The sequence below is a fragment of the Procambarus clarkii genome, chromosome 28, assembly GCF_040958095.1.
Source record: "Procambarus clarkii isolate CNS0578487 chromosome 28, FALCON_Pclarkii_2.0, whole genome shotgun sequence".
In the NCBI taxonomy this organism is placed as follows: Eukaryota; Metazoa; Arthropoda; class Malacostraca; order Decapoda; family Cambaridae; genus Procambarus; species Procambarus clarkii.
In genome coordinates this window covers 25,060,598-25,088,315 of record NC_091177.1, presented here as the reverse complement: position 1 = coordinate 25,088,315, position 27,718 = coordinate 25,060,598, and positions in this window count along the sequence as shown.

The window sequence follows — 27,718 nt, the reverse complement described above, 5'->3', positions numbered from 1 at the left end:
CTGCTTCTCCTCACAGCTCGAGGTCCTCTGCTTCACTACCTTGGAGTCTCATCAATTACCTCATCTAGGCTGGCTTCGAAGTTCTCAGCAACTTCTTCCCCAAAGACAAACCTGCAACCCATCGACACTCCAATAAAATGTTCCCCTTTAACACATAAACAAAAATAACCACACAATATACTTGCCTCAAACCTCTATCTGTTCTCTACATACAGTGAGAGTGGACTCCCCCGTTTTGGGCGGGTCCATACTCCACCTCGCCCAGCGGCAGTCCTCACTCGCTGGGAGGGTCTTCCTCCGTCAGGAGCCGGGCTCCCTCAGTCGTCTGTCAGAGCTCAGAGGGGACGGACGTCGCTCCATGTTCCTCCCTCTTCACTCTCCTATTTCAGGCTTTCTGCCTTATTAAAACATGTCTAACTTATAAATAAACATCGCTACTGTCGCTGGGCACATGGCCAACTACAAGCAATCACTATGAACTGGCGTATATCGTGCTTACCACAGATTAACTGGTCGAGGGCGCTCTCCCTCTGACGGCGTCTGGTCACGGCGCTTCCACGGCCCACAATAATGTCCCTGGCCGGCTTGATACTCTCTTCTTCGACCAGGACTTGAGACCACAACGTTCCCAGCTCAGTTCCACATCTGGCACGTCTACACACTTCTCTTCTCTTCGAGATATATCACTAGGGGTTCCCTTCTGACGGAAGCTCAACGGAGCGCAGCTCTCCCCTGCGATGTCTGGCACTCAAGTGAGGTCAAAGCCCTTCCAGAAGCGAGCCTCACTCCTCCAGCAAAATGTCCACATCTCCTAGCCAGTCATTTATTTGTTTTCTTCCTCATCGCCCATAATCTTAAACTGCTCATTGAATCCACCATACTATTTTTCATATGGGTTATCACCTCAATATATGCTAGACTTTCTAATCAGGTCAGGCTTGCTGAATAACTCTCAAGGAGGGAGACTCGTTTCTCCTGTAGTCTGAGATCATAACACTGGTCTCATGTGATGTTATTTCTTTGTTCAGATATGAAACCAGTCCCTCTAATTTCTTCCACAGTAGATAATTATGTATCTGTTTCGCCGGCGCTCTAGAGAATACAGATTTAGAAGTTTTAATTCGTCCTAATAATTAAGATGACTTATAGAGTGAATTCTTGCAATAAAGAATCTTTGCACGATGTAATTTCAGTAATTTCTTCGGCTCTGAAAGGGGCGGTTAATATAAAACAATATTCAACCCTAGATAGCACTAGTGGCTTGAAAAGTATCATCACTGGTATGGCATACCTCGTTTGGAAGGTCTTTGTTATCCAACCTGTCATTTTTTTTTTTTGGTAGGCGTGGTAAAGTGGTGACGACCACCACACCGCTGACCACCCAGACACAAGTAGCCACGACCTTGGAGTTGGTAATTTAACAAGCCTCCCTTCAACAAGCCAGATGTATGGACTACCACTGACCACCAACTACCACCATATGGACTGACACCCAAAAAAAGCCGTTAGCAGCAGGGCCCACCAAAATCAGAGATGCCAACATCCATCCAGAACATCCACATCCGGTTCATCATTGCCTATGCGGACACCATTTTTGTGGGGCGGTGTGAGCAACACAAATGCGAACAAGCTTGAAATACCCCAAGCATATATACAACTGAAAACTCCACACCCCAGAAGTGACTCGAACCCGGACCGCCAGGAGCACATTGCAACCGGTGTAGACAGTACCTTAAACCACTCAACCATCAGTGACCATACAAAAGGCAGTGAAGTCCAAGGTCATTTATATATATATATATATATATAGAGGTACCTAGTAGCCAGAACGCACACGCAAGGCCCGAACGCATCGGGCCTTGTATAGTAGGCTGAGAAGTGCGTTCTGGCTACTAGGTACGACATATATATATATATATATATATATATATATATATATATATATATATATATATATATATATATATATATATATATATATATATATATATATATATATATATATATATATGTCGTACCTAGTAGCCAGAACGCACTTCTCAGCCTACTATGCAAGGCCCGATTTGTCTAATAAGCCAAGTTTTCATGAATTAATTGTTTTTCGACAACCTAACCTACCTAACCTAACCTAACCTAACTTTTTCGGATACCTAACCTAACCTAACCTATAAAGATAGGTTAGGTTAGGTTAGGTAGGGTTGGTTAAGTTTGGTCATATATCTACGTTAATTTTAACTCCAATAAAAAAAAATTGACCTCATACATAATGAAATTGGTTGCTTTATCATTTCATAAGAAAAAAATTAGAGAAAATATTTTAATTCAGGAAAACTTGGCTTATTAGGCAAATCAGGCCTTGCATAGTAGGCCAAAAAGTGCGTTCTGGCTACTAGGTACGACATATATATATATATATATATATATATATATATATATATATATATATATATATATATATATATATATATATATATATATATATATATATATATGTCGAACCTAGTAGCCAGAACGCACTTCTCAGCCTACTATGCAAGGCCCGATTTGCCTAATAAGCCAAGTTTTCATGAATTAATGTTTTTTCGTCTACCTAACCTAACCTAACCTAGCTTTTTTTGGCTACCTAACCTAACCTTACCTATAAAGATAGGTTAGGTTAGGTTAGGTAGGGTTGGTTAGGTTCGGTCATATATCTATGTTAATTTTACCTCCAATAAAAAAAATTGACCTCATACATAGTGAAAAGGGCAGCTTTATCATTTCATAAGAAAAAAATTATAGAAAATATAATAATTCAGGAAAACTTGGCTTATTAGGCAAATCGGGCCTTGCATAGTAGGCTGAGAAGTGAGTTCTGGCTACTAGGTACGACATATATATATATATATATATATATATATATATATATATATATATATATATATATATATATATATATATATATATATTGTGACGGTAACGCGTTGGTGTTCGGCTGTTCAAAGCTAGGGGTATGGCCTCGTCACATAGTATTAAAAAAAATAGAAAATCTGGAACTTCGTCTGTGGTAAGGTAAGGAGAATACACACAAAACACAAGTAAACTTTAACAATGAAATTTTAATTGCGTTAAATAAACAAAACATGAATAAAAGGGACAAACAAATTCGTATAATAAAATCAATCAATCAAAATAATAAGAATAATTAAATGACACAATGAAAAGTTACGTTAAGACAAGTGAGCAAAATAACAAGAAGTGCAATATAAAAGTAAATGAAAGGTGCTGGAATATTGGCTTTAAGCTATCACCTCTCTTAGTACACGTACGCCAAAGCTTACGTCTAGCAGGGAGAAGTGTTACCTGTGGGAAAACATGGAATATTCTGAGGACTGAGGTCGTGGCGGCCCCAGACATCAAGTAGTATGGGGGGGTGGAGTGCAGTTGCAGCCCGACCGGCGACCAATCAGAGGAGCCGGCAGCAAGACAGGTAGTTTGGCGGTTTGAGTCTGAGCAGGTGTTCTTGGCTGCATACGTTTTGCGCTCTGGCAAACCTTGCTGGTGTTGTTGTCGTTGTTGGACATTTCTTCCATAGTAGTTATATATATTTGTTGCGACATATTTTTGGAGGGAAGAGCAGGCTCAATCTCTTGAAGGAGATTATCGTCACAACTCTCCCCCGAAGCCTGCGGTTCTGGAAGAAGTACGTCGTTATGTGGTGGAATAATAGATGGAGTCGCTTCTACTTCATAAACTCTGGAGAGATCATTGGCTAAGATGTTGTCGGAATCTTGGTACAGCGTGTCTCCAGGTTGAATTTCTGCAGTTAGCAAGCCCATAGTAGAAGACGTTGAGATGAGAAGTGGGCGTGCTGCAGGAGGTGTAGGGTGGTGTGGTCCGTGTTGATGGTGGACCGAGCACTTTTCAGGTGTGGAGTGAAGTGCTGGAGCTTCAAGATGATGAAGAGTAGCTCCTTGCCAATTGTTCCGTAGTTCCTTGTAGCAGTAGTTGCCGACAGGTGTATTCTCCTCGCCTCGTTGCTGCATCACGACACCACCAACGTCGGTACCACTGGCGTCGACATGGAGGATGAAGGGCTTATCTGACGAGGTGAGAGTGGAATTAGAATAGGGCAAAGGAGCACGATTATTATCCTGAAAGCATTTGGGAAGATCATTAAGGATTTCGGAATTAGAAAGCGCTGACTCCTTGTCAGTGCTTTCGGGAGGAGAAGCTGGGAAGGTCTCACTGTGGATGTAGGGTTCTGTGAAGGTAGAACAGTTAATCAGGACAGTGGGAGGAGTACCATTATATTGCTTCAGGAGGTTGACGTGGCACAGCTGGGTCTTCCGCCGCCTATCTGGAGTCTCTATTACGTAGTTGTTATTATTCCTGCACTCTTTGACGCAGTAGGGTCCTGAAAACCTGTTTTGTAAAGGTGAACCTGGGATAGGGAAGTATGCAAGGACGAAGTCTCCCGGCTTAAATTTTCGTACTTTGCTGGTCTGGTCATAATGAGTCTTCATTCTCTCCTGGGCTTTCAATAGATTTTCATGGGCAAAGCGGTGGACTCTCTCGAGAATGTGTTGAAGGTTTTGAAGAAACTGGGGCACATTCTGATGCTCACTGAAGGTGGCATCTCGGAGAGAGTCTTTGAAAGCCTTAAGGGGAGTACGGCACTTACGGCCGTAGAGCATCTCATAAGGAGATACTCCTAGGGACTCATTGGGGAGACTTCTGAAAATACACATTATAAGGTCAATCTGCTTATCCCAATCCTTAGAGGTTTCACTACAAAACTTTTTCAAGAGTGCTTTGATTGTCTGATGACTACGTTCAAGAGAACCCTGTGAAGCAGGATGATAGGGGCTGGACAATACCTGTTTGATGTTGAACTCCTCCAGTGTCCTTTTGAAGAGATCACTGGTGAAGTTGGTACCACAGTCGCTCTGAATCTCCCTGGGAAATCCATATTGAGTGAAGATCTTCAATAGATGTTTTATAACCGTAGCAGCCGTGATGTTCTTCACTGGAACTGCTATGGGAAATCTGGTGGTAGGACACAGGATGGTTAGGATGTAGGCGTTACCTGAACTGGTCCGAGGTAAAGGACCCACACAGTCTATTATGAGTCTGTGGAAAGGTTCTGCAGGCACCTGTATGGGAATCAGTGGCGCTCTGGGAATGGAGATGTTCGGTTTGCCTGCCATCTGACATGTATGACACTGTTTTACGTACTGTTTGACGTTATTTACCATACCTGGCCAGTAGTAGTCTTGACGAATTCCATGGTAAGTCTTGTTGAAGCCGTAGTGGGAGAGCGCTCCGTGGGCCAGGTGTAGAATAGTGGGCCGCAGGCTGGTGGGAATCACAAGTTGTTCAATGTTGGCCCAATCGTCCTCCTCTTTCAGTTTACTGGGTCTATATCTGCGGTAGAGCAAGTCGTTCTCTAGGAAGAACCCAGGAATACTGTCGGGTTGAGTCTCAGCCTGGAAAAACAATGGTGTTAAAGTAAGATCTTCCCTCTGCAACTTACGGAACTCCAACTTGGTCAGATGCGGGGGGAGTTTCTGAGGGTCTTGAGGGACAGCGGTAGCAGTAGAGTCAGCTGGCTGTGGACGTGCGGCTTGTGCACGGGTGGTCACGAGAACCGGAGGAGAAACTTCATCACTCTCTTGAATCTCTGCTGGAACATACTCTAGAATAGGGTTACTTGGCACAGAGTTAAACACCTGGGGTTTGTCCATGACGATCAGGTTGGTCGGGTGCAGGTCTTCTGCCAAGTCGTTGCCTAGGAGAAGTTGCACTCCAGGCATGGGAAAAGGCTTTTCCCTGACGGCGACTTGGACTTCTCCGTTCACGTAGGGACAATCCAGGTGGACTCTGGCGAGAGGGTATGGAGTGGTAGCAGTGAGGTCAGTGATGAAGACAGTTTCTCCGGTGTAGGTGATGTTGGGCACAGCCGACTTCAAGATGATCGATTGAAGAGCCGCTGTGTCCCTCAAGATCTTCAATTTGAAACGTCCCTCCGGATTTGAACCGTTGGCAGAGACAGTTCCAGTATACAGGTGGTTACTGAAAAGAGAAAGATCATTAACATTAACACCAACATTCATCACAGGCTTACCGGACTTAGGAGGAGTTGGTTTGGGTTTTTGTTGGTCAGTGGTTCCCTTGTATTGAGACTTACCACACTTGTCTATGGTATGTCCATAGAGTCTACAATACTTGCAGTACAGTTGTGAACCAGCTTGATCGGGGCTCACTTTCTCGTAACTGTACCACGACTTCTTACTGGAGGATGGTTCGGGTGTCAGCCGGTGGATGAGGCTGTAAGTGTCAGCCGACTTAGCACACTTCAGGTAGTCGGTTTCTTCTTTATCTGCTAAGTAGAGGCGGACAGGAGGCGGCACACGTCTCAAGAATTCTTCAACAAGCATCAGGTTGACGAGTTCTGCAAAAGTAGAGACATGTGCTGCTTCCAGCCATTTCATGAAATATCTCCGTTTTGTGTTAGCAAACTCGAGGAAGGTAGTGGTACTTGCCTTCAGGTGGTCACGGAATTTCCTTCTATAACTTTCTGTGGAAAGTAGGTAGGCGTCCAACACTGCTTGTTTCAGAGTCTGGTAGTCATTCTCAGACGCCAGAGTACTGAGTGTGACTGCCGCTCTACCTGTAAGATGGACTCTGAGAAGTGTGGCCCATTGGTCGACAGGCCAACTGAGTTGATTAGCAAGGGTTTCAAAGGTGGTGAAAAACACATCAACTTCTGCTTCTACAAAGGATGGCATTAACTTACTTGCATGTGATATATTAAAACTGATGGGAAGATTGGCAGTAGCTTGCTGGCGTTGAGCGAGGTGTGAAGTTTCCAACGTGTATTCTCGTTGACGACACTCTAGAGCCAGAGTCGCTTGTTGCTTGTCATGTTCACGTTGCATTTCCAACTCGCGTTGTTTGGTTTCAAGCTGTACGCGTTCCCGCTCCTGGAGTGTTTCAAGCTGTACGCGTTCCCGCTCCTGGAGCATTGCAACCTCACGTTCCTGGAGGGCGAGTTCACGTTCCTTGTGGGCGATTTCTCGTTCTTGTTCTTCCCTTCGTATGGCAGCTGTTCGTTCTTGTTGTTCGAGGGCTTCCCTTTGTTGTTCGCGGGCTTCCCTTTGCTGCTCACGTTCAATCTTGGCCAGCTCTAGTTTGAGTTTCATCGTCGCCAAATCAGTTTTATCTGCAATATAGTAAGTTTCATGAGTTTCAGAGTCTATCTTACCTTGTTCTAAGAAATGATCCAGCAACAGATTGTGTATTTCACTCTTGTTGGCTTGGTAGGGAACTGTTAGCTGATACTCATGTGCAAGAGTTTGTAATTCAGTCTTCTTTGCATGACTTAAAGTCCCTATTGCACCTGCTGGATCTGCACGGAAAGCTTGGAGACGAAACATGGTGAAATTAGCAAATAAAGGTACAACGAATATTCAATAGTGAATGTCAGAAACAGGACAACGTGGCAACTGGTACCTATCCTGTGAGATCTTTAACAATTAAAGTTAAGTAAAAGATGTTAAATGATTAACTTAAATCAAGGGCGCAGGAAATCTTGTACCCGGTACTCATGTAAGAGGATAAGGGCAAGAAAATCCTACTAACAAATGAAACAGAGTTTCGAAAACAAATGAAACAGTTAATTGCCTCAAAAGTAAAATTGGTAGTCCAAGGATGTAGGCATACCTTGCCAAGTCTCTATAGGACATAAAGCAAGTTTTTCCTACTGAATTTAATATGATACTTACAGAATTAGCGAACTTTTGTGCTCTGAAAAAGTAAGCTAATTCCCTACCGTTGTATGTATCATCATCTCTGACTGACGTGTAGGGGGTGCGAGGTGTCAACTGGTGACGAGAACTGCTGCTGAGGTCCCAATTCAGCAACTACAGTTCGAGCTAGAGGAACTATGGCCCTCTTTGTCCTCCTACAGTCAGATTGCAGAAGATTGGGTACTCTTGACCCGGGGCAGACCACAGTACCAGGGTACCAATATGATGATCTGTCAAAATGAGAAATATCCAAGGGACAAAGATGGTAAACACGAGTAATAACACGGAGGGAGAGATGACCAATTAAGAGTATGACTGAGGCCTACAGTCACCACGTAATCCAAAGTTGTCTCACCTTCACCATATGTTACTCTCGTAATGCACAATACACCGCACCTTATAAAAAATGAAATTGAATATGAAAAATAGTAAAAGCTACGTTAACAAAGTTAAATACGCTTACCATAAATTACCACTTGGCACCAGTACCTGAGTGAAGCTCCTAGGACAGGCCCCCATATAATATGTGACGGTAACGCGTTGGTGTTCGGCTGTTCAAAGCTAGGGGTATGGCCTCGTCACATAGTATTAAAAAAAATAGAAAATCTGGAACTTCGTCTGTGGTAAGGTAAGGAGAATACACACAAAACACAAGTAAACTTTAACAATGAAATTTTAATTACGTTAAATAAACAAAACATGAATAAAAGGGACAAATAAATTCGTATAATAAAATCAATCAATCAAAATAATAAGAATAATTAAATGACACAATGAAAAGTTACGTTAAGACAAGTGAGCAAAATAACAAGAAGTGCAATATACAAGTAAATGAAAGGTGCTGGAATATTGGCTTTAAGCTATCACCTCTCTCAGTACACGTACGCCAAAGCTTACGTCTAGCAGGGAGAAGTGTTAACTGTGAGAAAGCATGGAATATTCTGAGGACTGAGGTCGTGGCGGCCCCAGACATCAAGTAGTATGGGGGGGGTGGAGTGCAGTTGCAGCCCGACCGGCGACCAATCAGAGGAGCCGGCAGCAAGACAGGTAGTTTGGCGGTTTGAGTCTGAGCAGGTGTTCTTGGCTGCATACGTTTTGCGCTCTGGCAAACCTTGCTGGTGTTGTTGTCGTTGTTGGACATTTCTTCCATAGTAGTTATATATATTTGTTGCGACGTATTTTTGGAGGGAAGAGCAGGCTCAATCTCTTGAAGGAGATTATCGTCACAATATATATATATATATATATATATATATATATATATATATATATATATATATATATATATATATATATATATATATATATATATATATATGTCGTACCTAGTAGCCAGAACGCACTTCTCAGCCTACTATGCAAGGCCCGATTTGTCTAATAAGCCAAGTTTTCATGAATTAATTGTTTTTCGAGTACCTAACCTACCTAACCTAACCTAACCTAACTTTTTCGGCCACCTAACCTAACCTAACCTATAAAGATAGGTTAGGTTAGGTTAGGTAGGGTTGGTTAGGTTCGGTCATATATCTATGTTAATTTTAACTCCAATAAAAAAATATGACCTCATACATAATGAAATGGGTAGCTTTATCATTTCATAAGAAAAAAAAATTGAGAAAATATATTAATTCAGGAAAACTTTTCTTATTAGACAAATCGGGCCTTGCATAGTAGGCTGAGAAGTGCGTTCTGGCTATTAGGTACGACATATATATATATATATATATATATATATATATATATATATATATATATATATATATATATATATATATATATATATATATATATATATATATATATATATATATATATATATATATATATGTCGAACCTAGTAGCCAGAACGCACTTCTCAGCCTACTATGCAAAGCCCGATTTGCCTAATAAGCCAAGTTTTCCTGAATTATTATATTTTCTCTAATTTTTATCTTATGAAATGATAAAGCTACCCATTTCATTATGTATGAGGTCAATTTTTATTTATTTGAGTTAAAATTAACGTAGATATATGACCGAACCTAACCAACCCTACCTAACCTAACCTAACCTAACCTATCTCTATAGGTTAGGTTAGGTTAGGTAGCCGAAAAAGTTAGGTTAGGTTAGGTTAGGTAGGTTAGGTATTCGAAAAATAATTAATTCATGAAAACTTGGCTTATTAGGCAAATTGGGCCTTGCATAGTAGGCTGACAAGTGCGTTCTGGCTACTAGGTACGACATATATATATATACATATATATATATATATATATATATATATATATATATATATATATATATATATATATATATATATATATATATATATATATTTATGTCGTACCTAGTAGCCAGAATGCACTTCTCGGCCTACTATGCAAGGCCGGATTTGCCTAATAAGCCAAGTTTTACTGAATTATTATATTTTCTCTATTTTTTTTCTTATGAAATGATAAAGCTACCCATTTCATTATGTATTAGTTATATATATATATAAATATATATATATATATATAACTAATATATATAAATATATATATATATATATATATATATATATATATATATATATATATATATATATATATATATATATATATATATATATATATATATAACTGAAAACTCACACCCCCAGAAGTGACTCGAACCCATACTGCCAGGAGCAACGCAACTGGTATGTACAAGACGCCTTAATCCACTTGACCATCACGACCGAACAAAAACTGATGGTAGCCGAGGCTATTTACCCCATCAGCCCGCCGGCACTCTGATGGTAATCTTGGTCATAGCATTTTATCAAATCACCTCATTCTTTGGGGCTCACGTGAAGAACACAAATGCGAACAAGCCTGAGTGGACCCCAGGACTATATGCAACTGAAAACTTACACCCCCAGAAGTGACTCGAACCCATACTGCCAGGAGCAATGCAACTGGTAAGTACAGGACGCCTTAATCCACTAGACCTAAATGTGGGACATTTGGGGCTTGACTCTGATTATTTAAATATTAATATAGTAAATTAAATTACGAAGGACCACCCACTTTTATAGTAAAGAGGGAAACTGAGAATTTCTGATCATTAGATCATTCCTAGATGAACCTGTAACTATGGATAAAATACTAGAGAATATGATCATAGAAATAATTAATGGGCTGTATAATTAAATGAATCAAACCCTCAAACACCTACATTGGGGGGTTATTACTGGAAGTCAATACGTCCAGGAACTAATGTGGTTCGTTCACTAATCCAAATTATAATAAACTAATCCTATGAATTATAGTGAATCTAATGTCATTACCATAAATGGGAACATAGATTATAAGTATAATAATGATAGTCACAATAAACACATGTTATTCCTGAGGAATTCTGCATATAAGTAATTCAGAAAGTTCATGAATGAATACAAAGAATCTTAGCTTAAAGACGATTCCTTTGTGTAAGCCACGACGCTTCCTCTGATTCCCTGGGCTCGGTTGGCTGACGAATGGGATGGATTAACATGGGAGAAGGCGGCAGGGAGAATTCTTCTCACGTGCTGCAAGACAAATATTTACAGTAGCAACTAATTAAACTACTGAATCTCTATATTCAAGAATTTAAGAGTTACAGGTGATAATAAGCAATCACCTGTGGTTTGGTGTTATCATGCGTCGTCACGGTCAATCACCCAGCTACTACACTACACTTTACCAGATGCATCAAATAAAGATAAGATACTTAGCTAATATGGGCACTGTATAAGTTTTAAGATTGCCGAAATTCGCGTCCCCAGGCTCTGGCATCAGCCTATCCTGGATAATGGCGCGCTTCACTGGCCGGTCACGTGTAGTCAAGAACCAGATTAAAAAGGTTCCTTAAGTTACACCAGCACCAGTTGAAGATATTATCTGCAAGGTTGTTCACGCCTCACAGTGGCGACTTTCATCTGAGGATGGATAACGTCTACCCTGATGGCTGGGCTATGGCGTCTCCTCGTGAGTACGGTATGGGTAGGTCTGCCACAGAGCTTCTCTCCACGTGTACTGGCAAGCCTCCTCTACCCACGCCGCGTCCCGCGTTCATTAGACAAATTATTGTCATGAATATTAGTATTTCTCGCATTTACGCTTGAAATGTTGGAGACTGGACGGGTTTATTATTTAGAAGAGGGAAATATTATTATTTGCCAATTTAGTGATAGTAAACATATAAGGGAGAGGAATTAATGTCTCCCCATGGCATTCACTCGTGACGTTAACCTTTATTACTCGATAATCGCTATGACTCCAACGCTCTATTCGGCTCTTAGTTGGAAGTCAATTTATCTGTAATTAATTATCATACAGAATGCCTTGGTTATAGAGAATCGAATTTAATTCTCAGATACATTGGATATAATGTGTTTATTGTAATAAAATCTGACGCAATACTGGCGTCGGATGACGTGAGAATTCTAGCCTACTGCACAGATGAAATTATTAGTACATGAGAATTCTACGTGGTGTTAATTTTACTTAATACAATAATTAGTAGAATTAGTAATAAGTAATGAGAATACAACAGTGTTGGATTCGGTGTTGGAAATTTCCAACAATCACGACCGGACAAAAACTGATTGTAGCCGAGGCTATTTAGCCCATCAGCCCGCCGGCACTCTGATGGTAATCTTGGTCATAGCATTTTATCAAATCACCTCATTCTTTGGGGCACACATGAGGAACACAAATGCGTACAAGCCTGAATGGTCCCCAGGACTATATGCAACTGAAAACTCACACCCCCAGATGTGACTCGAACCCATACTGCCAGGAGCAACGCAACTGGTATGTACAGGACGCCTTAATCCACTTGACCATCATGACCGGACAGAAACTGATGGTAGCCGAGGCTATTTAGCCCATCAGCTAAATAGCCTCAGTAGCCGAGACTATTTAGCCATTCCATGTGAGAAGCAATCCGTGTCTAGAAATAAACTGCACAATTCTAAAGATTGACCCTAAGCTTTGTTGGTGGTGATTGCAAACACCAATCGAAATGGAAATCACAATCTCTTAAATTGAAATGGCATATCTTTTCTATCAAATGGCACTGCAAGTTGCGTGGCATTGCAAAGTTTTGGCTGGTTGATATTTCACAACATGATAATTGGCAAGCCGATTTTCAGTGGCCTTCTATGTGGTGGTATCCCTGGCAGATCGAGTAAATTAAAAAATCCTGTTGGATAATTAACCGCTTCATGTGCTTCCTCAACAGTGTCGATGGACTTGTATGTGACTGCCTCGCTTTGTATGTTAGACTGAATAATATTGTTAAGGTCGTAGACGTCTTTGTTCTTGGCCGCAAGAATAGCTCGTTCATTCAGCCAATCGTGATTCATATAATTGGTTTGAATATTGAGAAAACCTTTTTCAACCAATTCTTCTTTTGACGTCACTAAATTGTAGAAGTTATGAGGCAATGAAATTCGTCCTGAGGTCAGATCAACCGGCACGTTCACATTCCCAATTTCCAGAAATTGATGTGAGAATATCTTAGCTGATGGATCGTTTTGCAGTAGCTACATAACTACATGCATATTTGTGGTTAATTTAAATGTCTTTACGTGGCGCCACAAAGTAGAGTATTTCAGGCCGGCATTTATTTCGTCCGCTGGTTTCGATCAAGGAATTACAGGTAATGTTTGGCTGAAATCTCCTGCAAACAATATTAACGCGTTCTCAAATGGTCTGATGTTTCCACGCAAATCTTGCAATGATCGATCAAGAGCCTCGAGCGATATTTGGCCGTGCATTGTGCATTCATACCAAACAATAAGTTTGCCTTCCGGCAATACTTTTCCCAGGTCTGACGCTTTGGAAATGTTGCACTTGGGAGTTTCAATGAATTGCATGCTCAATGGTGATTTCAAAGCCGAAGTAGCAGTTCATCCACTTGGTAGAAATATCGCAGCATTTCCGGACGATGCAAAAGGTAAGGTTTGCCATTTTGGGATCGAAATTCTGCCTGAATCAATCTAATTAGAAATGTTTTACCAGTTCCTCCTGGAGAATCTAAGAAGATTTCTCCAAGCCCGTTGTTGACAGTTTGAATTATTTGATTGTAAATGTCTCTTCGCTCAAGCATTAGCTTAGGAATATTTGATTAAACATACGACAACAGATCACCCGTGTTGTAATTTTGTTCACGACGCAATTCTACATCCCGCGAAGTAGCAGCAGATCTATTCGATGATGGCATTTCCAATTGATGGAGAACTTTGTTCGCGATTTCTAAGCACAAGTTTTCCATCATTATCAACACTTCGTTGTAGATTTTTGCTGTAAAATCCATGGTCATATTTCAATTTTTCTTGCGTATTCGACGGATAATATCTTCAACCATGTGCGATTTATATTTCTCCCATAACTCTGTTGGAGATGAAGGAGAGCCGGTGGTCAATATGATTGCAAACAATGCACGAATTTGATTTGGATGTGACGTGTTGGACGCGTCATTAATGCACACATCCCAGTATCGGTGGTTCTCCAATAAATTCAGAGCTTGACATGCACTACGGGAAGTGGCATGTGTTACGCTGTTGACAAATCTCAATTGCTGGAAAGACGTTGGACCGGGCACATTTACCTACGGCATGTGAAGAAAGAAGCATTCATCCTGATTGGGATGCATGGTTTACAGTCTGCCTATCGTACCTTATTTGAATATGTCAGGTTGTCCGTCGACTCGCTCTCCTCGTTTACGTCGTGCAAATGATTTTCTACTGGCATTCCATGTGTAATCCGTAGGCACTTCCGAATACAGCAATGTTTTGGCAAACGCGTCATTCTGACATAACGTGAAAAAAGCAGTTAACGTTGTAGCCGGTGGATTCATAGCTGTTTGTTGAACATTTGCAGCTGTGAAATAAACGTGTTTTCCATTTTCATGTTTTTAAAACAAAAACAATAAATACTAACGCAATAATTCAATTCAATTGCAGATCAATCGACACAGCTCAATTTCACCACCAATTGCACTGAAAAATAAGAACAGTTAAAAGAACGAAATGAAAACAATGAATAAGGAAACAAATAAACTATACCCACGAAGTGAACGGTATGGAAAACAAAACAGCTCAATTCCAATGCAATGTCACACAAAATAATTAAATCAAAATTAAAATATATCAAAATCTATGAAAATTCAATTTATCAATGCAATTGGAAACATTGATATGGATCGTAACATATTTTTCATAGATTGTGTTTGGTCTTATGTGCAAGAGTAGGCGCTGTTTAAAAAAACGCATGGTTTTACCTGTCACAGGTGTGGCATCTACATAGTAGGTATATAAAAACACGCAGTATGCGAATGGAACGTTGTGTCAAAATTTCAAAGTAATCGGTGAACAACTTTTGGAGATTAAAGCATGTGTTGCTCCTGCATTATGCAGATGGCCCTGTTTTTCAAAAAAGCATGTTTTTTCCTGTCACAGGTAAGGCATGTATATAGTAGGTATATAAAAACACTCGCCTATTCATATGCAACGTTGTGTCAAAATTTCAACGCAATCGATAAAGCTGTTTCGAAGTTTTCCCTCACATGAAAAACACAAGAAAAACATAGTTAAAAAAAAAAACATGTTTTTTTCCCCGTCACAGACGTGATATTGATACAATATGTATATAAAAACCCGCTCGGATGCGGCAACACAGACGCCGGCAGTACGACCCCCAGGGCCCCAACATACATCCTCACATGAGCGAGATTGACAGAGGGCACCACCACAGGGGCACCCGAGGCCACGGGCACACCACCAGACAACTGCAGGGAACTCGGACGGCGCGCATCCTTCCGTAACGTCACAACCAGGCCACACCCAGCATCAGCATCCATCAACCCGTTCTCGCATTTGCTTACAGTCAATATTGGTTTATTTAATAAGAGCATATGTGACATACTAATTGATTGTGAATATTTTAGTTTACCTTGAAAAGTTTCATAGAAAACACCGACCTCACCTAACCTTCTTAGTATGTTAAGATAAGTATCTTATTGCTTCTTATTTACAATTATTACCTAACCTATCAACAGTATAGGTTAATTAAGTAATAATTGTAATTAAGAAGCAATAAGATGCTTATCTTAACATACTATGAAGGTTAGGTGAGGTCGGTGTTTTCTATGAAGCTTTTCAAGGTAAACTAAGATATTTACAATCAATTAGTATGTCACATATGCACTTATTAAATAAGCCAATATTGACTTTAAGCAAGTGCAAGAACGGGTTGCATCCATACCATCCCTGGCAGCAGAACCCCCCCCCCCCTCCCCCATTGCGGAGAGCCTCCTGGTAGAGAAAGAACAGAAGGCACGTCCGAGACATGGGCACCAGTACCAGCAGGCACATGGACCTCCGCCACCACTAACTGCGCAGACATCGACGTGTCCGGATCCATACCGTCAACACCCGAAGACCCATAGTCACTGAAGTCACCAACATCGTCCTAAGCAGAAGACGCACACCTGGAACGTTTCGGCTCCGACCGGATATCGTCAGAGCCGGATGTGAACCCAGAAATACTGGCAGAACTAGCCAGACGAACCGCCGCCCGGCGCAGAACAGCAGCAGCCTCAACCACAGGTAGAACCGAACCGCACACAGCAGGAGGCGGCGCCGCCACCCCAGCACCCATCACATATGGAACACAAGGCGAGAGCGCCGGGCCAGGGGCAGGAGCTGAAGACGAGGAAGAGGAGAGCGCCGACGACGCACAGAGACCACCCGTAAGGCCTTCAGGAGCAGCAGGGACAGCGACAGGATCAGGAAGAACATCCGACGGCACGGCAACACCCGGAGGAGGGTCCGCAACAACCAAAGGAAGGCCAGGTGGCGCAGGGGGAGCCGCAGCATCCACCGGAACACTCACCTCCTCACCCCCGGAGTCCTCCTCCAGAGGGAGCAGTGGGAAATCCTCTTCTTTGAACATGTTTACGGGAGCAGCCGCAGCCTCAGTGCACCCGGCAGCCTGATGGCCCAACAGGCCACAACGAAAACACGTCCATGATTGCCGTGCATAGTACACTCGTACATAGTACCCTAAAAGCCAGACAGAGGATGGAATGTCAGACCTCAGGCACATCCCTAGGGTACGAATGTTGGTTTTCACACCCACATACTTGTCAGAAGACAGCTTGTGCATCCGCACACTAACGACGGTGCCAAACCGCTAGAAGAAACGCCGGAGAAGGGTCTCGGGATACTCCATGGTGGCCCCATGGACACTCACATACGTCATGGCACCGCTGCGATCCGAAACAGACACAGATCCGGTGCCATCCTGCAACTGCAAGGTACGTCCCTCGTATCACCGGAGAAAGTCACGGTACGCCGCTTCTCCCACAAACTTGATAACCACATGGTGAGCAGTTACCAGCTCAACACCGTAGATTTCCATGACCGGGATATGGAGCATGTCACACATAACCATCTCCATGACAGGGTATCCAGCATGACCAGTAAACTCCAAACCCACGGAATTGACCCTCACAACAGGGGGAAGATGGCCACCCATTGCAAAAGCACCACGTCCCCACCTGCTAGGAACAGCAGGGAGGGTAGAGACACCCACATCCCCTGCCGATGAAAGTGGCAAACACCCCAACTACCGGAGAGGCCAGGTGACACGTCTGCACCTCACGGCAGCTAGAATGCAACTCAGGGAGAGACGTCAGTTGAGCTGGCCACCTGCAGGAAACTGAACAGACACCAGTCTTGCGTCAATAAAGACTAACAGTCGTCATTCAGTGGTCCAGGACAAACTCTCTCACACTACCAATAACAGCTAGGTCATTGCTTATTTTGCACTAACCTATTATAATTTTACAATAGATCTAACGTTATACTGTAATTTATTAATATCTACCATATGTGGCATAGGCAATGTAACATTAACAGTAAATGTATGTAGCTTGCTTATAACCATCAATTGTGGTATAAACTATGTACATCTAACCATCCCCCTACTTGTGATCAGGTAAACACCCAGCCGGATAAATATTAAAATACAGTCCACTTTGAAGTAATAATAAATATCAGTTAATGTAAATTAAAATATATTAAAAAAAATTACTAATTAAAGAAAATGAAAAGCAGATTACTGCATGCTAGAAAATACCCCACACGACCAGTTATAAAGTGGACTTTTTGTATTATGTGTTTTGATACCTTGTATGTTGGCAAATATGAGAGATATTGTCATATTTATGAGAGTGCTGGGTATTTTACTTGGTGTTAGTATCTGTGGTTCTGGTAAGGGTGGCTCATTATTTGTGTCCTCTTTAGCATCTGACCGAGTTGACGGTTCAGTTTGGAGATTTCTTACCATTCTTATTCGCTGTCTCTTACTAAAAAATCTGCCTGGTATGTATGGATGCTGCTGTATTCATAATGGTGTTCTTCTGATTTTATTCGCTTTTTTTTCCTTTGATACGAAAGTCTGGGCATTGTTAAAACACCCCTTTTTGGTTAGCGACTTTTGACACAAGTTTAGGTGGAAGTATTTACAATTATCAGAGCGACATGTTCCTGTATTTAGGGTAGTCCTGCAGTTTCTTGGGCGTTTATATTTGTATGTTCCATGTTTTCTTCCTGACAGCCCATATTTACACACACCTCGTGCATAATATCAGCAAGTTCCATGCTTTGTTGGTTCATAATGGTTTATCTGAAATTCACTCTATGGTGTTTTTTTGCTGAAAGATTTAGAAGAGGATCCTGCAGATTTCTGTTGTTGCTCGCTAACTTCCTTTTGTGTTGGGTCTATTAGTCTGTCTGGGCCTGTGCTCGCTCTTCATTAATTAGTACTCTCTAGCACTGTGTTTTCGTTTTGTAGTACATCCATGTCTCCATATGCCTGGACTGTCTGTACTTTCCCTTTCATTTCTCTACAATTTCTGAGGATGCACTAGCGAAGTAGTTTCTAACCTCTTCAGAGGAAGTATCGTTCAACAAATGTGCTATTTTCAGATAGAGGCAGTTATCCTCATCACAAATCCAGGGTAATGAGATTTTAGCTATTCCTTCTTTCCTTAGAATACCTGGTAGCTTGGCACATTTTGCGTGTGCGACTTCATTACACAATTGACAATTTATATAGATTGGACACAGTACACATTTGTTGCATCTTGTACAAGACACGGCTGTAGCCATTGTTGTTTATTTCATCACAACTGTATGGATATTATTATTGGTATCAAAACACAATAATTTTCACACTCGCCTACCATGACGGGTAGGCGAGTGACATGGGCTTTTCAGGGTCTTCTCCAGTACAAAACTTTAAGAAATATTGACATCTTTTCCAGACTCTACAGTATGATTTTCATGAAGTCCAAATTGAAATATTGGTGCTATTGACTTAGATTTAATTCACTTCTTAGTTACATAATTTTTCTGAGAAACAGACAAAAGAGAGGGAAGATATAAAAAAGGCAGAGAGGGGTAAGAAAAATCCAGGCGCAAAGGATTATCTACCTTAATATATTATACTTGAATATGTGTCTATATCTAAATATTCAAATGAAAGTTTACAAACACGAAATATCAACATTCATGTGTTTCTTAGCTTGTGCTGTTAACTTCCCTTTATACAATAACATCCATAAATTTTAATTTTTCAATAATATAAAGGATAACAAAACAATAAAGCAACAATTAAACTATTACTTGAAAACTACACATTTTGTAGATACATGCAAAAAAGCTTATGAGCTACATGCAACATAATGCGTGAATTTGCAGAAAAAAATACACGGTTATCACTGAATTAAATCGTTTAGTGAACAACTATTTATTATCCAATTAAGGATTAAGGATTTTGCTTATCAAGAAATGGAAAGTTAAATCATTTCTAGTGTCAAAATTGTTATGATGTTTAATGACCTTAACATATCACTATAAAAGTCTTCTCGTTACAAGACAATAGTTTAGCCTTTTCAATGTGACTAATTTACACATATCTAAGCGTTCATATAATTTTTGCTGTTTGCAAGGAACACCTTGTAATTTGACAATATGCTTTCCCAAGTGCAGAGGCCAAAATAATATGCACTTTTAAGATTTGGATATAATTGTGGATTGTACATTAGGAAAACTTATACAATCAAAACTCGAAATATATTCCAGTAAAACAATTCAATTGGCTTTAGTTTATACAAAAGTGCACTGCCTACTTGACATCAAATAAGTATCTTTTTTATTTTTGTTCCCAATATGTTTTACCATTTAATGCCATCATTAGACTAATTTACTAATGTGTTAAAGTTGTGCTCACCATTGAAACATTTCATGATCTCGCTTCAAACTCTGAATGAACTTTGCCTAGTTCAAGGTTTATTCGGGTAAATGGAGACAGTAAAGATGGTGAAAAGAACGATGTGCTTCAGAGGAATGAGGATAATCACACTGAAAACTGGAAAGTGTTGCACAAATGATGAACTGGAAAAACAGTGACAAACGACACCTTAAAATTAAAGAGACTGCCAAGTGTAAGAGCAGAGCAGGTCACCACCCGTATAGGGAGGTTATGCTGGTGAGTTGTGTGACACCGCCAGTGGAAACCCATTCCCTATGGACTATTAGAAGGGAGAAATCAAGACTGTTTGCCCCCATACACTTCGGAAGGGTATGTATCGAATGACCAGTGTGGCAGGTCAGTAATAATTCTCAGAGATACTGGAGCTGCCCAATCTCAGATACTGAAGATATCGTTTCCCCAAGGAAGTGCCTACTGAAGGAAAGCAAATTGTCATATTAGGTGGATTTCCCTCCGCTTTGTTCGTTGCACCCTTAGTAGATGTTCATTTGGAATAACCACATTTCAATGGCAGGTGTAAATTGGCAGTAGTAGATTGGCATCTTCCTATTGAAGGGATAGAAGTAATACTGACCAATGACTTATCTTTGGGTTTGAACAGTAACTATCCCATAGTTCGTGCTGTTCCTATTGAAGACGTGGTAAGGCCAGTAATAGCAGTGCAAAAATGATCCCCAGGTAAAGACTCAGTTGAGATTGGATAATTTGTTTGACCCTACACCTACCCCACAGGTTGCCGACAGTACTCCATCCAACTCTCTAGACTCTACTTAAGAACCGAAGCATTGGACTAGAACAACCTTGATTACAGTGCAAGAGAAGGATCCCCAGGTGCAAGCACTCGCAGATACCGTATAATTCAGTTCAAAAACAGGTGACTAGTACTTCTGGAGGGATAAGGTACGGTGCCAAACAACGCCCCAGACTCCGTAGGTAGGTAGGCAGGTAGTCATGCCCTGAATATTCAGGACCAAGCTGTTAGAAACATCTCATGCAGGACTATATTATGGACATTGCAGGATTATGAAAGCTTTTTTCTTCTATCTAAATATTTCTTTTGTGTCTTCTGTATTTATCACCTCTTTGTCATAAGATAAGCGCCGAATGAGTCTCTGGCCATATCTCCATTCGAGAGGGTGTATGGTCACACAGTGAGAGGACATTGAAGGTTATCAGGACCAGTGGGCGGACAAAGAGAGCAACATGGACGCGTTGGACTGGTTATCTACGCACAAAGGAAGGTTGTTTGCTGTATGAGAACTAGCCAAAGAGAACCTGTTACATTCTCAGGCAAATGCTAAGAAGAGATTCGAAAACAAAGCGACACCCATGGATTTTCAGGTAGGAGACCTAGTACTGGTATGTTCTCCAACGGTAACAGGCAGCTTGAGTACCAAATTTATTGGTCCTGTCCCTGAAGCAGATGTTGGTTCACGTGAACATGTTGAAGCAGTACCAAGAACGTGACATTAACCCAGTGACGATGGTGGTCTCAGGGGAATAAAACTAAAAGGTGATGGAGGATGTTGGTAAGCAAGTAGCATCAAATTCAAAGATTCTGCTGAATCTACCTACCAAGTTAACTCACGTGCCTGAGGAGCAACAGAGATCAAGCATAGTTAATAACGCATTGCAAGTCCATTTTCAGACATGCTCCAGTACTGACGTCCGTCCTGAAGCACGACGTTATCCTGGAGAACGCCGTGAGACCGATAAAACAACATCCCTACAAAATCCCCGCAAGAAGAAGATGGTAAGATGTGTAATTGACTACATGCTCCAACATAATCTGATCGGCGCAAGTATTAGAACATGGTCGACCCCCATTCTGCTAGTACCCTATCCTGGCAATGACCATAGGTTATAAATAGATTACAGACAGCAGATTAATATCACAGTAGCTGATACATATCCTCTTCCGAGAATGAAAGACTGTATTGATACCATCGGTAGGGCCACCTACCTATCGATCTTCAAACCTTCGATCTTTGCAGTCTCCGTGGTGTAGTGGTAAGACACTCGCCTGGCGTTCCGCGAGCGCTAAGTCATGGGTTCGTATCCTGGCCGGGGAGGATTTACTAGACGCAATTCCTTAACTGTAGCCTCTGTTTAACACAACAGTAAAATGTGTACTTGGATGAAAAAACGATTCTTCGCGGCAGGGGATCGTATTCCAGGGACCGTAGGATTAAGGACTTGCCCGAAACGCTACGCGTACTAGTGGCTGTACAAGAATGTAACTTGTATATATCTAAAAAAAAAAAAAAAAAAAAAAAAAAAAAAAAAAAAAAAAAAAAAAAAAAAAAAAAAAAAAAAAAAAAAAAAAAAAAACTCTACAAGGGCTATCTTTTTTTTTTTTTGCAGGGATATTCCTACGAGGGCCCTAAGCCTCTGGCTGGCCCACTAAGTGTTGCTTGTTTCTGTTTTACTTGGGCGGAGTATAAGTATTTATGACTCGTATGGTCGCTTCAGTAAGATTTTGCCATATGTGTTTAACTACTTCTGCTCTGGTGAATCTAAGTTGAAATCTTAAAGGGCTATTGGCAGGCACCTCTGAGAGCGTGTCAAAACTATTTCTGCTTTTGTAACTCCATATTGTCTTTTCGATGGTCAATTGTTGGTATTTGGAATGAAAAATGCTGATTCAACATTTCAGTGATTGATGACTGTTGTACCATGCGACATAGAGAAGGGCATGGTCTACATAGATGACGTGTACTATGATTCCAACTAGGAAGACAATTTACGCGATATGGAAGCATTCTCTTTGGTAATTCAACAAGCTCGATTGGTAGTCAATCTGCATAAATCGGAATTTGTTAAGACTTCTGGTATCTTTTTAGGACATGTGGTTGGTGGAGGATGGATTGCACTAAACAACATCATTGTAGAAGCCGTCGTTCAGTACCCAACCCGTTCAACACGAATATATTTATATGTACGTGTATATATAAATACCTTGTCATGCGTGGTAATTTTTAGATATCTTGTCACACACATCTAAAACCGTGTATTGTGTATTGCTGGAGATCCCTGCCAGTGTATTCCTGGAGACCCTTGCCAGTGTGTTGCTGGAGACCCCTGCATGCGTGTTGCTGGAGACCCCTGCCAGCGTGTTGCTGGAGACCCCTGCCAGCGTGTTGTTGGAGACCCCTGCCAGCGTGTTGCTGGCGACCTCTGCCAGTGTGTTGCTGGCGACCCCTGCCACCGTGTTGCTGGAGACCCCTGCCAGCGTGTTGCTGGAGACCCATGCCAGCATGTTGCTGGAGACCCCTGCCAGCGTGTTGCCGGAGACCCCTGCCAGTGTGTTGCTGGGGACTTCTGCCAGTGTGTTGCTGGAGACCCCTGCCAGCGTGTTACTGGAGACCCTTGCCAGTATGTAGCTGGAAACCTCTGTCAGTGTGTTGCTGGAGACCTCTGCCAGCGTGTAGCTGGAGACCCCTCCCAGTGTGTTGCTGGAGACCTCTGCCAGTTATGATCCCAGGTAACCGAAAAACGAGTCTCCCCTTTGAGAATTATTCAATCAAGCCTGACCTGACTAGGAGGTCGGAGATATACAGACATGAAGATACATACAAAAAATAACTGGGTAAATTTCACAGATAATTTAAGATAATGGGCAGTGAATAAGAAACTAGATAAGTGACTGGTTATGAGATGTGGATAATTTGCTGGAGGCGTGAGGCTCGCTTCCAGAGGGCTTTGACCCCCAATTCAGTACCAGACATCGTGAGGGGAAGCTGCGCTCCGTTTGAGCTCCCGTTGGAGAGGATTCCCTGTTGGATATTCCTTCAAGAGAAAGGAAGTGTGCAGACGTTCCAGCTGTGGAATCGAGCTGGGAACGTTGAGGTCTCAAGTCCTGGACAGCAAGGAGAGTTTGTTAAGCCCCCTAGAGACATTATCGTGGGCCTTAGAGCGCCCTGATCCGACTCCGTCAGAGAGAGAGCGCCCTCGACTAGACAATCTGTGGTAAGCATGATTTTAAGTCAGTTTATAGTGATTAGTTGTAGTTGGTCGTGTGCCCAGCGACAGTAGCGAATGTTTATTGATAAGTTAGACATGTTTTATTAAGGCAGAAGGCCTAAAATAAGAGAGTGGAGATGGAGGAACGTCCTGGAGGACAGAGCCACGTCCGTCTCCTCAGAGCACTGGCAGGTGACTGAGGGTGCCCAGCTCCTGCCGGGGTAGCTGCCTCGAGGGCCGCCTGGCCGGGCTGAGCATGGACCAGCCCAAACGGGGGAATCCGCTATCACAGCATGTAGAGAGCAGATAGATGTTGGATGCAAACATATTGTGTGGATTATTTCGTCTATGTGTTTATAAGGAAACGTTTTTATTGGCGTGTCAATGGCTTGCAGATTTGTCTTTGGAAGAAGTTGCTGAGTGGACTTCGAGCCAGTAGAGTGAGTTAGTGGAAGAGACTCCAAGACTGTGGAAGGAGTAGTGTACTCCGAGGAAGAGTAGCCCCACAGTGAAGAGTAGAACCTCGAGCTGTGAGGAGAAGCAGTGAAGAGGAGTGTCACGTGCTTCTGTAATACCAGTGGCGAAACTCCAGATCTGTTTGAGGAAACTTCATGGTGTAGCAGCCAGGATAGCTGTGGAGGACCCTAGTAGAAGTGGTAAAGCACCATAGTTGCTCAAGGAAGACTTCAAGGTGTTGCAGCCTGGAAGAGCTGCGGAGGATCCTGGTAGTTAAACCCGGAAGAACCTGAAGAGATCAGGGTAGTGAACTTCCAGATGTGGAAGGGAAGTTCGGGTTGATTACTTGTAGAGAGTTGGTAGAGTGTTTGGTTGTCATTAGTGTGCAAGACGCAGTGAAAGGTGAGTGATTGTTTGCCATTTTTTGTGTCAAGGAGTACTTATACTGAAGTATAGAGTTACAGTCGTAGGCTGGATTACCTGCAGAGACAAACAAATGTGTTCTAGGATTGATAGGGTGATCGATTGATAATTATTGTATGTCAAGGAACATTTATACTAATATTTATGTTATTGCATTCATACTCTGGTTTCCCTTGCACATGCTTATAGATATATATTCTCTTGCTGATAGTGCAACATTGCGTTATAAGACTTGACCTACTTGTGGAGGTTGGTAGTATTAGGTGGTAAATCAAGAGATAGGATACCACTTGATAAGCAGATGATAGAGTTCTGATGGTGTTGGAGTGCAACCTGACTGAAATAGTATAGAGTGTAGGATTCATTATTATTATTATTATTATTATTATTATTATTATTATTATTATTATTATTATTATTATTATTATTATTATTATTATTATTATATGTGTGTATGTATTGTGTGTATGTGCTTTGTCCAGTAAACGTATTCAAATTTGCTGGTGTCTGCCCTTGTCCTAGTGAGGCTTCCCAGGAGGTAGTAAAGAAGGAGAGAGAGTGAAAGAACCAAGAACCACTGCTGTGGACAGGGTAGAACAGAAAACTAATAAGTCAAAGGGGATTGAGATCACATCACATAAGGAGAGAGTTGGGAGTCACAGCGGCTCGAGTGGGTGTGTGCACGTGACAACGAGGCTAAGTATTGCAGCCGCATCCACTAAACGTGTGACGTTGAGCCCCTCTCCAAGAGCCAGAAGTGCCCAGGGTGATCTGGTAAAGTATAAGCACTCTTCCGAGTTTTGGGTTGGGTTGTCCGTAGAGAAGGATCAACAACAACACCCAACCCACACAATACAGTGTGTTGCTGGAGACCTCTGCCAGTGTGTAACTGTAGACTCCTGCCAGTATATTGCTGGAGACATCTACCAATATATTGCTGGAGACCCCTACCAGTCGGATGCTGGAGACTTCTGCCAGTGTGTTGCCGGAGACCCCTGCCAGAATGTTGCTGGACACCTCTGCCAGTGTGTTGCTAGAGACACCTACCAGTGAGTTGCCGGACACCCCTACCAGTGTATTGCTGGAGACCCTTACCAGTGTGTTGCTGGAGACTTCTGCCAGCGTATTGCCGGAGACCCTTGCCAGCGTGTTGCTGGAGACCCCTGCCAGCGTGTTGCTGGAGACTCCTGCCAGTGTGTTGCTGGAGACCTCTGCCAGCGTGTTGCTGGAGGCCCCTGCCAGTGTGTTGCTGGAGATCACTGCCAGCGTGTTGCTGGAGACCTCTGCCAGTGTGTTGCTGGAGATCACTGCCAGCGTATTGCTGGAGACCTCTGCCAGCGTGTTTCTGGAGACCTCTGCCAGTGTGTTGCTGGAGATCACTGCCAGCGTGTTGCTGGAGACCTCTGCCAGTGTGTTGCTGGAGACCCCTGCCAGCGTGTTTCTGGAGACACCTGCCAGTGTGTTGCTGGAGACTTTTTGCCAGTGTGTTGCTGGAGACCCCTGGCAGTGTGTTGCTGGAGACCCCTGCCAGTGTATTTCTGGAGACACCTGCCAGCGTGTTGCTGGAGACTCCTGCCAGTGTGTTGCTGGAGACCCCTGCCAGCGTGTTGCTGGAGACCCCTGCCAGCGTGTTGTTGTAGACCCCTGCCAGTGTGTTGCTGAAGACACCTGCCAGTGTGTTGCTGGAGACCTCTGCCAGCGTGTTGCTGTAGACCCCTGCCAGCGTGTTGCTGGAGACCCCTGCCAGCGTGTTGCTGGAGACCCCTGCCAGCGTGTTGCTGTAGACCCCTGCCAGTGTGTTGCTGGAGACACCTGCCAGTGTGATGCTGGGGACCCCTGCCAGTGTGTTGCTGGAGACACCTGCCAGCGTGTTGCTGGAGACCCATGCCAGTGTGTTGCTGGAGACCCCTGCCAGTGTGTTGCTGGAGACACCTACCAGTGTGATGCTGGAGACCCCTGCCAGTGTGTTTCTGGAGACACCTGCCAGCGTGTTGCTGGAGACTCCTGCCAGTGTGTTGCTGGAGACCCCTGCCAGCGTGTTGCTGGAGACCCCTGCCAGCGTGTTGCTGTAGACCCCTGCCAGTGTGTTCCTGAAGACACCTGCCAGTGTGTTGCTGGAGGCCCCTGCCAGCGTGTTGCTGGAGGCCTCTGCCAGCGTGTTGCTGGAGACCCCTGCCAGCGTGTTGCTGGAGACCCCTGCCAGCGTGTTGCTGTAGGCCTCTGCCAGCGTGTTGCTGGAGACCCCTGCCAGCGTGTTGCTGGAGACCCCTGCCAGCGTGTTGCTGGAGGCCTCTGCCAGCGTGTTGCTGGAGACCCCTGCCAGCATGTTGCTGGAGACCCCTGCCAGCGTGTTGCTGGAGGCCTCTGCCAGCGTGTTGCTGGAGACCCCTACCAGCGTGTTGCTGGAGACCCCTGCCAGCGTGTTGCTGGAGGCCCCTGCCAGCGTGTTGCTGGAGACCCCTGCCAGCGTGTTGCTGGAGACCCCTGCCAGCGTGTTGCTGGAGACCCCTGCCAGCGTGTTGCTGGAGGCCTCTGCCAGCGTGTTGCTGGAGACCCCTGCCAGCATGTTGCTGGAGACCCCTGCCAGCGTGTTGCTGGAGGCCTCTGCCAGCGTGTTGCTGGAGACCCCTACCAGCGTGTTGCTGGAGACCCCTGCCAGCGTGTTGCTGGAGGCCCCTGCCAGCGTGTTGCTGGAGACCCCTGCCAGCGTGTTGCTGGAGACCCCTGCCAGCGTGTTGCTGGAGACCCCTGCCAGCG